The sequence below is a fragment of the Trachypithecus francoisi genome, unplaced genomic scaffold (assembly GCF_009764315.1).
Source record: "Trachypithecus francoisi isolate TF-2019V2 unplaced genomic scaffold, Tfra_2.0 Lachesis_group5, whole genome shotgun sequence".
NCBI classification, from domain to species: domain Eukaryota; kingdom Metazoa; phylum Chordata; class Mammalia; order Primates; family Cercopithecidae; genus Trachypithecus; species Trachypithecus francoisi.
The window spans coordinates 60,543,219-60,561,728 of NW_022681470.1; the positions used below are offsets into that span (position 1 = coordinate 60,543,219).

General features: G+C 45.4%; 1 protein-coding gene across 7 annotated transcripts in view; it reads left to right on the forward strand.

Moving 5' to 3' along the window:
* The window catches only part of ATP2B4 (ATPase plasma membrane Ca2+ transporting 4), a 113,471-nt gene that overhangs the window by 11,981 nt on the left and 82,980 nt on the right, over nucleotides 1-18,510 (forward strand). The gene's annotated exons all lie outside the window — the stretch shown is intronic.

Consider the following 18,510-nt stretch of genomic DNA (forward strand, 5'->3'; position numbering starts at 1 on the left):
GCTTTGGGCTGGTCACCAGTCTCATTTTATTGAGACAGAGCATTTGAGATAGACAGAGAACTGGAACCTCGAGACTTGCCCAAAGACGCTGGGTTAGTTTGAGGCAGAGCTGGGGATACAGCCCAATTCTCCCCACTCCAAGAGTGGACCCTCGACCCCATCACTGCAACACTGTGTGACCAGATCAACACCAAACTTCCTTGGTACCCAACGTCTCTACCCACATGGCAGGGAGAACTATCCCTGTCCCTCCAAGGATGGTGTGAGGTCATGTGCTAGGAGCAATTTGGAAGACAAATTCTAGAAACCATAAAGGTGTGGTGGCATGATTGTTATTGTTGCTGTTATTATTAACAATTAAGGTCGTTAGCACTACAGAAAATGCAAAGAAGAATTTGGCACTGCCCGCATCACCGTGCAGCTCCTAATGGTCCCTCCACAGCTCCTCCTTGCACACTGGGCCTTGAGCTGAGAGAGGCAGGGTAATTGAGAGGGGAGGCAGAACTCCTGGAAAGAGGTGGGTAGAGACCTCCTCCTGCCAGGGTATTCTTGGCCCTACCCTTTCCTCAGGGTGTGGCTCCTCCAAAAGGTCAGAGGAAGTGCAGAGGGGAAGCAGTATTAACTCCATCCTTCCTTAGCAGCTGATTAAGTCAGGTTGGCCGCTGATCTCTGATTTGGGGTCTAAGAGTCAAGAGGGCGGGGTCACCATAATGTGACAGCCCAGGCTGATTTGATTGCCAGAGCCAATCTGTCATTCATTTGCTTTTTCACTTACCCATTTATTTATCCAACAGACATGAAGTGAGCACAGACCATATGCGAAGCACTATGTTAAGGGTTTGGGAAGAAGTGGTATCCAGGAGGCAAAGGAAGGGCTAAGCAGCACTGACCTTAAGCTCAGGGATGATTGTCCCGAGCCTAGGAACTCACAGCAAGCCCTGCTTGTTGGTAGTGCTCCAGGGAATTTGCATTTGTTTCCCTGGAGAGCACATTTAACCCTTGACTTCAGGGAGGTAAGATCTAGACCTGACACACAACTGAGCTGGGAGGGGCTTTAGATATAATTGCAGGGCAGCCCCTGGTGTTAGCAGTGAGACCATGGCCTGAATGGTTAAGGGCTTGCTCTTGTCCTTTGCTAAAGAAAGCCTTCTCCTGGACCGGGGCACGGTGACGAAGCTGGGTGTGGGGCCAGCCTGATTTATTCAGCCGCTCCATTGGCCTCCTGGTGTTACCTGACTTTACCATCTCCTGCTTATACCTGGAGCCTCTGCCGCTGATGGGGTGGAGATATTCTGTTGCTGGGATGCCCAGAGGAATCCAAATGGTACTGAGAAATAAAACAATACCTCTCCAGAGAAGCCCTCCAGTTTCTTCTCCAGTCTTTACCTCTCATTTCAGCCTCTTAATCCCTATTTTCAGAGGCAATGTGGTATAAAGGATAAAGGAGTGGATTTAGCTTCAATTGGTACATGCTGTACACATCTGCACCTAGCCTGAGTTTTGCCCTCTTTTTCCTTTTTCTTTTTTTGAGACGGAGTCTTGCTCTGTCGCCCAGGCTGGAGTGCAGTGGCATGATCTCGGCTCACTGCAAGCTCCGCCTCCAGGGTTCACGCCATTGTCCTGCCTCAGCCTCCCGAGTAGCTGGGACTACAGGTGCCCGCCGCCACGCCTGGCTAATTTTTGTACACTTTTAGTAGAGATGGGGTTTCACCGTGTTAGCCAGGATGGTCTCGGTCTCCTGACCTTGTGATCCACCCGCCTCGGCCTCCCAAAGTGCTGGGATTACAGGCGTGAGCCACCGCGGCCAGCCGAGTTTTGCCCTCTTTAAAGTTTGTATATCACCTTTCGTTATGTACCCCATAGAGTGTTATGACAGACAAATAAGGTATTGTAGGTAAAAGCATCCCATTAACATTAAAGTGCTAGATATACGTAAAGCTTATTATTCCAGTGACCCCCCTCTTCCTATTCCCCTTCTCCATCTCAGTTCCTTCTCTTGACTGCCCAACCCCTTGACCCCACTCCCCAGAATATCCTCCTGTTCTCTGTGTGCTCCCACTCCTGCTCTCACTGCATCCTCCCTCCTTGCCTAGATCAAGACCTAAAACAACGCTTGTTGCATCTTTTTTTGAGACAGGGTCTCACTCGCGTCACCCAGGCTGGAGTACAGCGGTGCAGGCATGGCTCACTGCAACCTTGACTTCCTGGGGTCAGGTGATTCTCCCACTTCAGCTTCCCTTGTAACTGGGACTACAGGTGCATGCCACCATGCCCAGCTTATGTATATATATATTTTTTGTATTTTTAGTAGAGATGGGGTTTCACTATGTTGCCCAGACTGGTCTCAAACTCCTGGTCTCAAGCAATCTGCCCACCTTGGCCTCCCAGAGTGCTGGGATTAGAGGTGTGAGCCACTGCACCCAGCTCTTGTCACATCTTAAATAACTATGACAATGGTAGAAGTAATAATCTGAGCTAACATTTATTATTTATTTGATAGGTATTAAACTTGAATCATCTCATTTAATATTCTCAGCGAACAGTGAGGTCGATACTAGCATTGTCTTCATTTTCCACATTGATAAAGATGTTCATAAACCATAAGGCTAAGATGCACCCTTAGTTTAGCCCATTGATAGATTTCCTCTTTCCATGGCTGAGTGACTGACTGGTTGTCAAGAACATGGGGAGTTTCAACAGCATTTATTGAATGTCGACTAAATGCCAGATGCTTCCAAATTATGTCACAACAACCACCTTCTGAGACAGGTACAGGCTTTGTCTTGGAGATCATCTGGTTGTGAGAACAGAAGCCTACTCAAAGCAGCAAAAGTAAAAGGGAGCTTTATGAGAACATTACGGGGAAATAGCACAGAACTTAGGTGTGGGAAGTGTAGCCCCTCTGTGGGCCACGCCTACATCCTGGAGCTGTAGCACTCTCTTCTTCACAGATGGGCTCCTGCTGTTTCACCCACAAGCACAGGACCCGTTGCGGGTGAACCAGGCAGTAGGTTCCATCTCTCAGCCCATGTGGCCTTCCCACTTAGCGCTCCAAAGTAAATTAACTTGGTCTCTCAGTCCAAATGCCAACAGATGCTGATTCCAGCTTAGATCTGATGTCCACTGCACTCCAGTGATCTGTGGCTTGTGGCAGGGGAGGGAGACTAATCAGGCCTATCTTTTCCATTAGGTCTAGGGGTGGGAGCAGACATTTCTAGAGGGAGAATTCACTGGCCTGAGGTTGATTCAAACCCAACTACGTTGTTCAGCACACCAGACTCTCTCTAGGATATCTTAAAGATAATGCTCTGGTTGAAGCCCTTAAATAACAGGGCATGCGAGTTGTCCCAGAATCTGTGGATTCAGCTGGGACTGGAAAAATAGTATTAACCATTTTTGAACCCTGCTCTGTGCCAGGCAATTAACATGCATTATCTGTAATCCTTACAACACTCCTACAACATGCTATGGTTCCCATTTTACAGATAAGAAAGCTAACACTCAGTGAGTTAAATAGCTTGCCCAGAGATCATCTGGCTCATTAGGGTTGGGGCTGATATCTGACCCAGGCCTGACACCAAAGCTCATGGCCTTTCTAATACACAAAGAAAGGTTATTTACTCTCCTGGAAGATATGCTCCGTGAGAGCAAGGATATTCGTCTTGCTCATTGATATATCCCAAGTGCCTAGAACAGTATTTGGCACATAGTAAGTACTCAATAAAAAAATCATCGAGTGGATTTTGCTTTGGTAACTTTTGTACTCCTAGGCTTCCCAATGTCAGAGGGAAAAAGGACTCAGACAGTGGGCCACTGAGACCAGCGGGGTAACCCTCAGGGTATGCTTCTGGTCTAACCCCCACAGCCTACTATGTTTTGTTTGTTTTTGTTTTTGTTTTTGTTTTTAGAGACAGGATTTCACTTTGTCGCCCAGGCTGGAGTGTAGTGGTGTCATCATGGCTCACCATAGCCTCCAACTCCTAGGCTCAAGGGATCCTCCCAACTCAACCTCCTGAGTAGCTGGGACTACAGGTGTGCATCACCACACCCAGCTAATTAAAAAAAATTTTTTTTTAGGAATGGGTCTTGCTGTGTTGCTCAAGCTGGTCTCAAATTTCTGGACTCAAGCAATCCACCTGCCTCTGCCTCTCAAAGTGCTGGGATTACAGGCATGAATCACTGCACCTGACCTCACAGTCTAATCTGATGGGGGACATTAGGAGCAATATAAAAAGTCTGAAAGAAAGTATGACCCTGGATTTATCTGTTTTCTGTTTGTATATCTCACCTAAGCCATTTAGCCCTGTAAGAGGAACAGTTGAAAAGAGATTTCCTTAACACTGGAAAATCCATTTACTGGGACTAGGAAACAGGATGCTGAGGTCCTATATTGATAGAGAAAAGAATGCAAATTTCCACTGGGTTTTCCGCCCTAGGGGTCAGAGCTTACCAAATGCTGAATCCATTCCTGTTCCTTTCTGTATAACAATGCTCTGTGTCCTAACTCACCCAACTGGCCTTCCAATCCCAGCAGGTGGTGTTATATAAAAGTGCAGATTTGAGGGAGTGTGATGGAACTGGGTTCAAGTCTGGCCGGCCAGCTATGTGACCATGGACCAATTATTTAGGCTGTCACACTCAATTTCCTCTGGAAAATGTGAACACACACAAATGAAGAGTGATACATGTTCTGAGTGCCTGGCTCACTGCATGAGCCAGGGTAGTCATTGAATTTTAATTTTTCCTCTTTTGTCCCTCCATTTCTCCCTTCCTTTTCCATGGAGTCTGGCACCAGCCTGCCCACCTGCTCCCTGCTAACCTTTGGACTCAGTACATTTATAAAAGGGTCATAGCCCATTGTCTCCCAGTAACAAAAGGCCCAGAGGCCTCAGCCTCCTGCAACTCTCCATCAAAGGGCTGACCAGGGGCCCCATCATTTCCATGAGACAGGTTACCCTCTTGGTGCCAGCTCTAGGGCTTTACTTGATATTTGAGCAAGAAGAGTCCTGGTGAAATAAGGCAGAGTGGAGGGTGGACAGCTGCAACCACCTCACCTTGTTTATTATTGCCCTGCGTTCCTCCCCTAGGAGTAGATGCTGTAGAAGTCAATGCTGGGAAATCTCTTGTTGATGGAGGGAGTCAGACTGGGTGACAACACTACTTGTTCTTGTAGAAGCTGTAGCCCAAGGGTGCTGTCACTATTTGGTCACCCAGATCAACTGTCAGCTGCACTGGAATTGAGCTGCCCCTGGATAAACAGGCGAGAGAGTCTCAGACTGGAATCTCCCTGCTTTTCCCAGCACACACCCACACAGAGACTTTAGCTGGCAAGAAGTGGCAGCTTGGCCAAGATAATGCGTGAACCAGAACTTGCCTTTCCTGGCTGGAAGTTGCTTGGCATTAAGTGCAGTTCTTGCTCCTGCTTCCTATAGATCACTTAAGTGCTCCAGGCTCTCTTGGAACAGGGAGAATTCTCTGGTCCCCTCCCAGTTTCTCAGGGATAGCATCCAATGATGGGAGATGGTTTCAGAGGCAGTGACTTACAGACAAGGGTGTGAATATTAGCTGAGAGTTCATGTGAACAGGCTTATGGCAGCATGGTTTCTGAGATGCAGCGACTTGTTGGTTTTGGCTGCAGCATTTTCACTGAGCCCACTCACCAGCCTGCAAGCTACTTAAAAGGAGAGTGATGCTTTAGTCATTCCTATATACTCAGTGTTTAGCACAGTCCTTGGCTCATAGAATGAGGATCAGTAACGAATGGATGGATAGGCTGGGCATGGTGGCTTATGCCTATAATCTCAGCATTTTGAAAGGCCGAGGAGGGTGGATCACCTAACGTCAGGGGTTCGAGACCAGCTTGGCCAACATGATGAAAACCCATCTCTACTAAAAGTACAAAAATCAGCCAGGTGATGTGGCATGTGCCTATAGTCTCAGCTACTCAGGAGGCTGAGGCAAGAGAATTGCTTGAACCCTGCAGGCAGAGGTTGCAGTAAGCCAAGATCGTGCCATGGTGCTCCAGCCTGGGCAGCAGAGCAAGACTCCATCTTAAAAAGGAAAAAAAAAAAAAGAATGGTTGGATGGATGGACGGATGGATGGATGGATGGATATAAAGAAATAGAAAATTGTCTCTAAACAAATAGACCACGGTGAACTTTACCTTCTTCCTTCCCAGGGCCGCCTTCCCTGCTCAAAACCTCATCTCATGCCTGAACAATTGCAAAGGTTTCTTAATGACAGGCAGGGTAGTTCTAGAGAAGTGAGTTTCAGACTGGAAATTGGGAGACCTGGAATTTGAGCCACTTAAGTTGTTCTATCACTTTTGAAAAATCACTGAACCTTTCTGGGCTTCAATTTGTTGAGATGTAAAATGAATAGTTTGGGCTAAATGTACTTCTAGGATGTTTCAACTCTAACATTCTCTGCTTCCTCCTACCCAAACAATGCTGCAGATTAATTATAGTTGGGTACCAACATTTAAAAGTAAGATCTCACTGCTGTCTTGCTCAGCTGGGCTTCGGTGACAGAGACTGGGGACATCTTCCTAGGAAGTTGGTGACTAGAATGTGGAAAGAAACAATGGCCAGTTCCCCAGGAGACTTGGCTTAAGGAACTGGTCTCCTAGAATTATTGAGCCCTTGTCTAAGGAAGTTCCACCTTTCCCTCTCCCTCTTCAAACTCATGCTAGAAGCTTGTGAGGCTCCCTGCAGCCCCACTCTGTGTGACTCTATGGGGCCACTATGCCAAGGTGGAGAGGAGGTCTGGACACCATTTGGCATCCTAGTAATGGTGGTGATTCTCTTTTTACTTCTTTCTGGTGTCCAGCATCCTCTAGTGTCACTGGCACAAAACAGGTCAGGCTGTTGGAAGGCCACACTGCTTAAGAACAATGTCAGAAGATCCAGGCTCCCAGTTATATTCAGATTAGTGAAGTGCACCTTCTCCTAACTTACTCAGCTTGTGTCCTGCACCTAGTGCTATAAGCAGTTGTGTTTCAGAGCTCCCCAGGCTGGCCAAATCCATAGTTCCAATCCCCAAAGTCCCTTGTCTAAATGCAGTCTAAATTCTGCCCCAGTTTAACCCAGGGCTGTTTCTGACTCAGCCCCTGTCATCCTGCCTGGGCCCTAGGCAACACTGCCTCTCTAACGCCCTAGCTAGACAGAGCATTCCTGCTTACCCAACCCACAGACTCTCCCTACTTTCTGGGTTACATGCTTTTCTTCTGCTTGTTGCTTTATAGCTCAGTCCATTATACTGTGATCTAATCTAGCTAGTTTCGTGAGTTTTTGTTTGTTTGTTTTTTCATTTAAAAAGCATCTATATTTTCTTTCATCAACTTTGCATTCATCACAGTCATCACTCCTCATTCAAAACCCTTCCCACCTTATATTCCCCTTTCTTTCTTTCTTCTTTTTTTTTTTTTTTTTTTCTGGAGATGGAGTCTCACTCTGTCACCCAGGCTGGAGTGCAGTGGTGCAATCTCGGCTCACTGCAACTCCGCCTCCTGAGTTCAAGTGATTTTTCTGCCTCAGCCTCCCAAGTAGCTGGAATTACAAGCACCTGCCACTGTGCCTGGCTAATTTTTGTATTTTTAGTAGCAACAGGGTTTCACCATCTTAGTCAGGATGGTCTTGAACTCCTGACCTTGTGATCCATCCGCCTCAGCCTCCCAAATTGCTGGGATTATAGGCGTGAGCCACTGCACCCAGCCGTGTATTCCCTTTTCACAGGAACGTTGACATAGTTAAACCCCTACCTTATTGTATGATCATTCTTGTTTCAGTCACTTTTAGAGACACCACATCTCCAGGAGGGCTTTTGTTTTCTTGGTGTTCTTTAATCCAAATGGCAATTTTTTAGCCAAGTGGTTATTTTTTAAGAACATTTACTTTTTTTTCCTGAGTATAAAAGTAATATGTAAAAAGGATCTCACACATACTGAGCACTTACTATATTTCAGGCACCAAAACACATGCTAAAACTGCGTGACCTCATTCCCTCCTCATGACAATCCTAATAAGGAAGGAGTCATTCTTATCTTCCCTTTCAAATAAAGAAACTAAGGCTCAGAGAGATAAAATACTTTTATCCAAGTTCCCACAACTACCAAGTGGTGGATGTGGAATTCAAACCATGGCTCTCAAACTTCAGAGTCCAAGGGTGTGGTGGCATGTGCCTGTACTCCAGCACTTTGGGAGGCTGAGGCAGAAGAATTGCTTGAGTCCAGGAGTTTGAATCCATCTTGGGTGATATAACGAGACCCTATCTCTAAAAAATTTTAAAAAATAAAAGTAAAAAAAGACTCAACCAGGTGCGGTGGCTCCCGCCTGTAATCCCAGCACCTTAGTAGGCCAAGGCGGGTGGATCATCTGAGGTCAGGTGTTCAAGACCAGCCTGGTTAACGTGCTGAAACTCCATCTCTACTAAAAGTACAAAAATTAGCTGGGCGTGGTGACAGGTGCCTGTAATCCCAGCTACTTGGGAGGCTGAGGCAGGAGAATCACTTGAACCTGGGAGGGGGAGGTTGCAGTTAGCCGAGATTGTGCCACTGCACTCCAGCCTGGCAACAGAGCGAGACTCCATCTCAAAAAAAATAAAAAATAAAAAAAGATTCTGAGCTATGCACTGCCTCTACACAGGATCATCCTAGAAAGTGTGGAATATTCAGAAATACATGAAGAGAAAACTAAAACTTTCACAAGTCCAGACATAACTGCTAACATTTTGGTGTAGTCTCTTTTAGTCTTTTATATACGCGGGTGAGTATATACATTTTTTAAACGAAATTGGGAACACATTGCATAATAAGATTTTGATTTAATTTTTTTTCCTACCTGATACTAGATCATGAGCATTTTCCCACATCATAAAGAACTGGTCACAAGTCAGCCCCAAACATAGTCCAGTGGAATCCAATGACAGCAGGCAACCAGAGGCAAAGTGTCTGTGGTTTTAGAAGGGAAGTAAAGAAGCTGAAGGACCGGGCATGGTGGCTCATGCCTGTAATCCCAGCACTTTGGGAGGCTGAGGCTTGAGGCCGGGGTTTTAAGACCAGCCTGGGCAACTTAGTGAGACTCCATCACTTAAAAAAATAAAAAATAAAAAAATTAGGCAGGTGTGGTGATGCACACCTGTAGTCCCAGCTACTCAGGAGACTGAGGCGGGAGGATCCCTTGAGTCCAGGGCTTTGAGGCTGCAGCGAGCTCTGATTGCACCACTGCACTCCAGCCTGGGTGACAGGGCAAGAGCTTCTCTCTAAAGAAACAGAAAACAAACAAAAAAAACAAATGGCTGGACACAGTGGCTCAGGTCTATAATCCCAACACTTTGGGAGGCAAAGCGGGAGACTTGATCCCAAGAGTTCGAGACCAGCCTGGGCAACCTAGACAGACCCCATCTCTACAAAATGTGTGAAAATTAGCTGAGCATAGTAGTGCATGTCTGTGGTCCCAGCTATTCGGGAGGCTGAGGTGGGAGGCTTGCTTGAGTCCAGGAGGTTGAGGCTGCAGAGAGCCAAGACTGTGCGTCTGCACTCCAGCCTACGCAACAGAGGACGACTCTGTCCCAAAAAATTTAAATATATGAATAAATGATTAGGGGGAAAAAAAGTGCTGATGGCCATAGCCTTTGCTTTGGAAGATGACCACCTGGAGCCAGCCTGGGTGGTGCACAGGGTCTGATCCTGGGATGAGAAATCAGAGAGGGGAGAAGGCTTGGAACTCTTGGGTCGCCTTTGGGAAGTACCTTCCTCTATGTGTCTGGATCGCACATGAAGGTGTGAGAAGATGGGCAGGCCAACTTGTGTTTGAAGTGGGAGTCAAAATGTAAAGTGGCTTTTACGCAGGCTCAGCTAAAGGCCAGGCTTCTAGAATAAGATGTGGAACACCCTAAATAAAGCCCCCTATAAATGTGTGAGTGGGATTACTCATTCATGGTGGAGAGGCTGGCTTCTCCTGGTGGTTTGGGTTCTCATGCTGGCCTGTGATTGGAGAGAACCATAAAGATTTCCTGCCTTCATTCTCTTAAATGTATATGTGTGAAAGAGAAGCTAAGTATATTTTATCTGCAGCTATATTTTTAAAGAAAAGAAGCCTTAAAAAAAAAAATCTAAGAATAGAGCAAGAAGGGGCAGAGAGAAAGAAAGATCTGGAGGCTGTCACCAGCCAAAAGATAATTAGCAACCGTGGGGCTGGGGACAAAGAAAATGTCTAGTGTCTGTGATGGGACACTAGATGGGAAAGTCTCTGTGCTTGTGGTGGGCCACTCGACACCCCTTGGCAGTTAGGCAGCTTTGGAGTGACAGCCCGAGGTGCCAGCCTCTTGGAGGTTGTACAGCTGACTGCTACAAGTTCAAGAGTGATAAAGAGTCCTGGTGGCCTCCAATGACAGATACAGGCTGGTCCAAGGCACCTGTTCGGTGCAGGATCCAGGGCCAGGACATGGAGTCTTGGGTTCACCCATGAGCTGGTACCACCTTTTGCCATATGACTCTGGGGAAGCCTTGGGCTACTCTGTGCTCACAGTTTGTCCCCCGGCCCATACCAAGGTTTCACCCCTCCACCTTCCTCCTACCTGGGCATCTTAAGGACAGAGATGAGAAAAATGGAGGGAGATGCTTTGGGTTTCCATTATGAATATAGAGAGTTTTTCATCATTACATTGGTTATCTCAGAACCTCAGGGGTAACCAATGTAATGCAACACATGGGAAGGAAACGGTGTATTATTGTTGAACATGCCACTTAACTGCTGCAGCCTTTTCACTCTCCTTAAAATATCAGATAATATCCTCTTGAATACCTTGCAGGGTAAGGTAAGTGACAAGAATCACTTGAGATAATGGATGTGAAAGTGCTTTGTATACCATGGAGTACCTACAAATATACAGATTCGTATTTTTGGAGATTGTTGCATGGGAAAGTCCTTCCTTAATCCCCTGAGGTTGGAGAGACCATTCATTTCTCCAGCTCCTATAAAATTTGAGTCCTCTTTCTTGAGTAGGGTGGCTTCTCTCCATGCTGTAGAGTGGGAGAGTTCCAGCAAATGTGAATGATGTGTTCAAAGTGGGCGAAAAATCTTGGAATCTTGGGGCATTAAAAAGAATTCCTTAATTTATTTCCACTCTTGACCAAGCCAGTAGCTAACAGTGTGACCTTAACCTCTTAACCTCTGAGCGAGTCACTTAACCTCTGAGCCTTACTTGTCTCGTTCATCATTTGTTTGTATCCACAAATTATAGTTATGATAATCTAAGGAGAGAGGATGGAATCTAAATGGAAGTGCTTTGAAAAGTTCAAAGTGCTGCACTTTAGGGTGGGCATGGTGGTTCACACCTATAATCCCAGTTCTTTGGGAGACTGAGGATAGCTTGAGCCCAGGAGTAACATGGGGGAAACCCCATCTCTACCAAAACCAAACCAAACCAAAACAAAACAAAATTAGCCAGGCATGGCTGTGCATACCTGTAGTCCCAGATACTCAGGAGGCTGAGGTGGGAGGATTACTGAGCCCAGGAAGATTGAGGCTGCAGTGAGCCTTGATCATGCCACTGCACTCCAGCCTGGGAAACAGAGACCCTGACTAAAGAACAAACACAAAACAAAACAAAAAAAAGTCCTGTACTTTACAGACCAGAAAAATTGAGGTCACGGAAACTCCACTGTCCCCACTCATACCCAGCTAGGCAAGTCACACTCTCCACTCTGGGGCCCACAGTCCCCATATGCTAAGTGGGGTGTGCTCCAAGTTACCTCCCCTTCTTCCAGAGCTGCGGCGCACTAATGAGAACTCTCACTTGTAGATGCTGTAATAGCCTGCGTTGAAGCATCTCAGATTTACCCCAGCCTTCCCTTCCACGGTGATGAAAACAGAGTGGCTTTCACGCACACATCCGAGAACCAGCCCAGTTTTTGCTCTTGTCCTCTGACATAATGCATGCATTGATCAATAGACATTTATTAAGCATGCCTGCCCCGTAAAGCTTGGAGCGAGGCCCTGTTCCCCTGGGTTTTGGCAGCTCAAGGACGGGAGCTCCCGGGGAAGCTGTGCTGAGAAGTCGGCTGAGCCACTGAAGCCACAAGGTTTGGTTTCAGGGAGGCCAGGTGAGGGGCGGGGTGAGAACTGGGAGGATTCCCCAGGTGTGTTTCCCAGGGTGTGGTGTGGTGTGGTGGGGGACAGGACGAGGGTCCCCGGGGAGGAAGAGAGGTGCTTGGCTGGCTGGGTCGAGTGAGTCATCGGCCCCCTCTGAGCAATCGCTGCTGCCCGGGTGGAGTCGGCCCGCCTTATTTGGCGCTTCTGTGCTGAGCCAGGCCTCCAGGGCTAAGGCGTTTGTTTCCCCAGCTGCTCCCCGGGCCGCGCTGGGAGCCAGCTGAGCCTGGCGCCTGCGGCTGAGTCGCTCCGCTCAGAGGGCGGTGGAGCTGCAGGTCCGAACTCGGCCGGCCCAGGGCGAGGGCGGGCGGGGAGCGGGGCTGGCTGGGGCGAGCGACGGCGGCAAGGCTGCCGCACCCCCGGGACTCGCTGGTGCGAGGCTCCGCGTGCGGGCCACGGAGGTCCTGCACGGGGCAGCTCCCAGGCCTCCTGTCCCTAGAGCAGTAAATGCAGATCAGCACCTCTGCCCTTCACTGTACACCCACTCTCATCTCCCTCCTCCCTCTACCACCACCAAAAAGCCAAAATTTTTAAGTTGATTGATATTTTTTTATTAGGCTAATAAAATCAGATGCAGTATATTGACTATGTTTTTTTTGTTTGTTTGTTTTGTGTTGTGTTTTTGTAGAGATGTGGTCTCACTGTGTTGCCCAGGTTACTCTCTTAATTCCTGGGCTCCAGTGATCCTCCTGCCTTAGCGTCCCAAAGTGCTGGCATTACAGGCATGAGCCACTGTGCCTGGCCTTGACTGTGTTGTTAAATGGCTATTTTAGACCATGAAATTGTCAACAAAAGTTCTTATTTAAAAGAGTCTTGATACCTTTAGGTATCTTTGATGGCTGTCTTTGATCATACGAGTTAAAAAAGGTTGCTGGTAAAAATAGGAACCTTTTTTTTTTTTCTTCTCTCTCTCTGTCTCTGCCTTTCATTTCTAGTTCTATCTCTTGTTTATTTCTCAGGTGCACAAAATTGGATGAAAAATCTATAGTTCATGACACTTTCTTGACTGGTTTATGCATGCCTCTCTTTTTCTACTTATTTATATATGCTATTAATGTTTTTTCTTAACGTAATGAACACACTTGAACCCACCACACAAAAATGAGATCACTACCATTTATTTGCATCCACCTATGAGCCCTTCCTATCCTATCCCCCACCTCATCACCCATCCCAACCACTGCCTTGTGCTATAATGTTGTATTTACCATTCTCTTGATAAACATATGTATGCCTAAAGAAACATATTATTTGTACTTGCTTTATATGCTTTATCTAAAAAATATACTAGCTGGGCACAGCAGCACACACCTGCAGTCCCAGCTACTCAGGAGGCTGAGGCAAGAAAATCACTTGAGTCCAGGAGTTCGAGGCTGCAGTGAGCTTTGATTAAACCACTGCACTCCAGCCTGGGTGACAGAGTGAGCCTGTATCTAAATATATGAACACACAGCTAGGCACGGTGGCTCATGCCTGTAATCCCAGCACTTTGAAATGCCGAGGCAGGGGGATCACCTGAGGTCAGGAGTTCGAGACCAGCTTGGCCAACATGGTGAAACCCCGTCTCTACTAAAAATAAAAAAAATTAGCCGAACATGGTGACAGGACGCCTGTAGTTCTAGCTACTCAGGAGGCTGAGGCAGGAGAATCGCTTGAACCTGGGAGGCGGACGTTGCAGTGAGCCGAGATCATGCCACTGCACTCCAGCCTGAGTGACGGAGCGAGACTCTGTCTCAAAACAAAAAAATGGGCAAAACAAAACCCTTTACCGACAAACAACAACAGAGGTTTCTACCAACAGACTCCTCCACTAAAGCAACTTCTTTTTTTTTGGACACAGAGTCTCACTCTGTCCCCCAAGCTGGAGTACAGTGGCACAATCTCAGCTCACTGCAGCCTCCATTTCCTAGGTTCAAGCGATTCTCCTGCCTCAGCCTCCCAAGTAGTTGAAATTACAGGCATGCGCCTTCACACCCAGCTAATTTTTTTTTGTATGTTTAGTAGAGACGGGGTTTCACCATGCTGGCCAGGCTAGTCTTGAACTCCTGACCTCAAGTGATCCTCCCACCTCGGCCTCCCAAAGTGCTGGGATTACAGGCATGAGCCACTGTGCCAGGCCTACTAAAGCAACTTCTAAAAGAAATAATTCAAAAGAAGAAAAATTATAGGCATACCTTATTTTATTGCACTTCAGACACTGCCTTTTTTTTTTTTAATTATTAAACAAATTGAAGGTTTGTGGCAACCCTGTGTTGAGCAAGTCTATTAACACCATTTTACCATCAGCGTGTGCTCATTTCATGTCTCTGTGTCACATCTTGGTAATTCTCATGATGTTTCAAAGTTTTTCATTATTATTATATGTGTTGTGATGGTTTGTGATCAGTGATTTTTTTGGTGTTACTAATATAATTGTTTTGGGGTGCTACAAATGGTGCCCATATAAGGCAGCAAACTTAATCAACAAATGTGTATGTTCTGACTGCCTCACTGACCAGCTGTTCTTCACCTCTCTCTTTCTCCTGCAGACTCCCTATTCCCTAAGACACAACAATATTGAAAGTAGGCCAGTTAATAACCCTACAATGGCCTCTAAGTGTTTATGTGAAAGAAAGAGTCACAGGTCTCTCACTATAAATCAAAAGCTAGAAATGATTAGGCCTACTGAGGAAGTCATGTTGAAAGCTGAGATAGGCCCAAAACTAGGCCTCTTGTGCCAGTTAGCCAAGTTGTAAATAAAGGAAAATGTTCTTGAAGGAAATTAAAAGTGCTACTCCAGTTAACACGCAAGTAATAAGAAAGCAAAACAGCTTTATTTGCTGACAGGAAGAAAGTTCAAGTGGTCTGCTTAGAAGATCAAACCAGCCACAACATTCTCTTAAGTTGAAGCCTAATCCAAGGCAAGATCCTAAATCTCTTCAATGTTGTGAAGGTTGACAGAGGGGAGGAAGCTGCAGAAGAAAAGTTAGAAGCTAGCAGAGCTTGGTTCTTGAGGTTTTACGAGAGAAGCTGTCTCCACAACATAAAGGTGAAGCAGCAAGTGCTGAAATAGAAACCACAGCAAGTTAGTCGGAAGATCTGGCTAAGATAATTGGTGACAGTGGCTATGCTAAATAACAGATTTTAATGTAGATAAAACAGCCTTCTCTTGGAAAAAGATCTAGGACTTTCATAGCTAGAGAGGAGAAGTCAATGCCTGGCTTCAAAGTTTCAAAGAACAAGCTGACTTTCTCATTAGGGGCCAGTGCAGCTGGTGACTTCAAGTTAAAGTCAATGTTTACCATTCTGAAAATCCTAGGGTCTTTATTTATTTAATGTTTACCATTCTGAAAATCCTAGGGTCTTTATTTATTTAATTGTTTGCCATTCTGAAAATCCTAGGGTCTTTATTTATTTTCCACCCCTCCAGGTTCAAATGATTCTTCTGCCTTAGCCTCCTAACTAGCTGGGATTACAGTCACCTGCCACCACGCCCTGCTAACTTTTATATTTTTAGTAGAGACGGTTTCACCATATTGGCCAGGCTGGTTTCAAACTCCTGACCTCAAGTGATCCGCCCTCCTCGGCCTCACAAAGTGTTGGGATTACAGATGTGAGCCACTGCACCAGGCCTCTAGGGTGATAATTATGCTAAATCTGTTCTGCCTGTGGTCTATCAGAGAAACAACAAAGCTTGGATGACAGCTCCTCATCTATTTACAGCATGGTTTACTGTGTATATATATATATATATATTTTTTTTTGAGACGGAGTTTCAATCTTGTTGCCCATGCTGGAGTGCAATTGTGCGGTCTCACTGCTCACTGCTCACTGCTACCTCTGCCTCCCAGGTTCAAGCAATTCTCCTGTCTCAGCCTCCCAAGTAGCTGAGATTACAGGCGCCTGCCACCATGCCTGGCTAATTTTTGTGTTTTTAATAAAGACAGGGTTACATCATATTGGTCAGGCTGGTCTCAAACTCCTGATCTCATGTGATCCGCCCACCTCAGCCTTCCAAAGTGTTGGGATTACAGGCATGAGCCACTGTGCCTGGCCAGTTTACCGAATATTTTAAGCCCACTGTTGAAACCTACTCCTTTCAAAATACTACTGCTCATTGACAATGCACCTGTTCACCCAAGAGCTCTGATGGAGACATACAAGGAGATGAATGTTGTTTTCATGCTTGCTAACACAAAATCTGTTCTGCAGCTCATGGAACAAGGAACAAATCTGACTTTCAAGTCTTATCATTTAAGAAATATATTTTGTAAAGCTATAGCTGCCATAGACAATGATTCCTCTGATGGATCTGGGCAAAATGAATTGAAAACCTCTGGAAAGAATCCACCATTCTAGATGCCATTAAGAACATTCAAGGGCTGGGAATGGTGGCTCATGCCTGTAATCGTAGCATTTTGGGAGGCTGAGGCAGGAGGATCACTTAAGCCTAGGAGTTTCAGACCAGCCTGGCAACACAGGGAGACCCTGTCTCTACAAAAAGTGAAAAAATTAGTCAGGCATGGTGGTGTTCTCTTGTGCTCTCAGTTACTCAGGGGGCTGAAGTGAGAGGATTGTTTGGACCTGAGAGGTCGAGGCTGCAGTGAGCCATGATTGTGCCACTGCACTTCAGCCTGGGTGACAGAGTGAGACCTTGTCTGGAAAAAAAACAAAAAAAAAAAAAAAGGAAAGAAACAGAATGTTCACGATTCATGGAGGAAGTCAGAATATCAACATTAACAGGAGTTTGGAAGACGTTGATTCCAACCCTCATGGCTGACTTGGAGGGGTTCAGGATTTCAGTGGAGGAAGTAACTGCAGATGTGGTGGAAATAGCAAGAGAACTAGAATTATAAGTAGAACCTGAGGATATGACTGTATTGCTACCATCTCATGTTAAAACTTGAACAGATGAGGAGTCGCTTTTTAGGAATGAGCAAAGAAAGTGGTTTCTTGAGATGAAATCTACTCCTGGTGAAGACGCTGTAAATACTGTTGAAGTGACAACAAAGGATTTAGAATATTACATAAACATAGTTGATAAAGCAGCTGCAGGGTTTGAGAGGATTGACTCCAATTTTGAAAGAAGTTCTATTGTGGGTAAAATGCTATCAAATATCAGTCCTTCATGAGGATGTAAAAAAAGAGTCTGGGCTCACACCTGTAATCCCAGCACTTTGGGAGGCCCAGGCAGGTGGATCACCTGAGGTCAAGAGTTCGAGACCAGCCTGGCCAACATGGAGAAACCCTGTCTCTACTAAAAATACAAAAATTAACCAAGTGTGGTGGTGCATTCCTGTAATCCCAACTACTTGGAAGGTTGAGGCAGGAGAATAGCTTGAACCTGGGAGGTGGAGGTTGCAGTGAGCTCAGATCATGTCACTTCACTCCAGCCTGGGCAACATAGTAAGACTCCATCTCAAATAATAATAATAATAAAATAAGAAAAGAAAGAAAAGGAAAAAATGCTGTCAAATAGCATCACATGCTATAGAGAAGTCTCACTAAAGAGTCAGTCAATGCAGCAAACTTTGTTGTTGTCTTATTTAAAGAAATTGTCACAGCTACCCCACCCATCAGTAAGCAGCCATCCACATTGAGACAAGACTCTCCACCAGCAAAAAGATTATCACTTCCTGAAGGCTCAGATGTTCATTAGCATTGGTTTTTTTGTTTTTGTTTTTTGAGACAGAGTCTCACTCTGTTGCTCAGGCTGGAGTGCAGTGGTGTGATCTCGGCTTACTGCAACCTTCGCCTCCTGGGTTCAAGCGACTCTCTCACCTCAGCCTCCCGAGTGGCTGGGATTACATGTGCCACCATGCCCGGCTTTTTTTTTTTTTTTTTTTTTTGGTGATTAATACATTAATGTAATATACAGCCATCCTTAAAGCCACAACATATCACAGATCACAAAAGTGCTTTCACCAGTAAAAAAAAACCTTACTTTTTTACATCATCTAAGTAACTACAAATAAATTTCTCCTCAGAGAATCAGTGCAGTCTTCTTTTTCCTTTGAAAACTTAGCTGGAGTTGCTTAAACTAATTCTTAATACCATTCTGAAAGTAGAAATATACTGTTTACAATACAGAAAATGCTAACAAAGTACAATGACTTTAGTATTTTTTTTCATTTTCATGATTCGAGTAGAAAATAGTGCCAAGTAGGTATTATTATACATGGTAAATGAGAGGAAAAAAATGTTTAGAATGTGAATTCACTGAACCTTTGCTGTATTCAGAAGTTAAGGATTTCACAGGTGAAAAGATTTCTCTAAGAGTTCTGAACTTTGTGTCTCCTCACATACTTTTAATATAAATATTGTAAACTTAACATCTGTATTAATGTTACCTTTTTTAGGATTAATGATTAATTAATCATT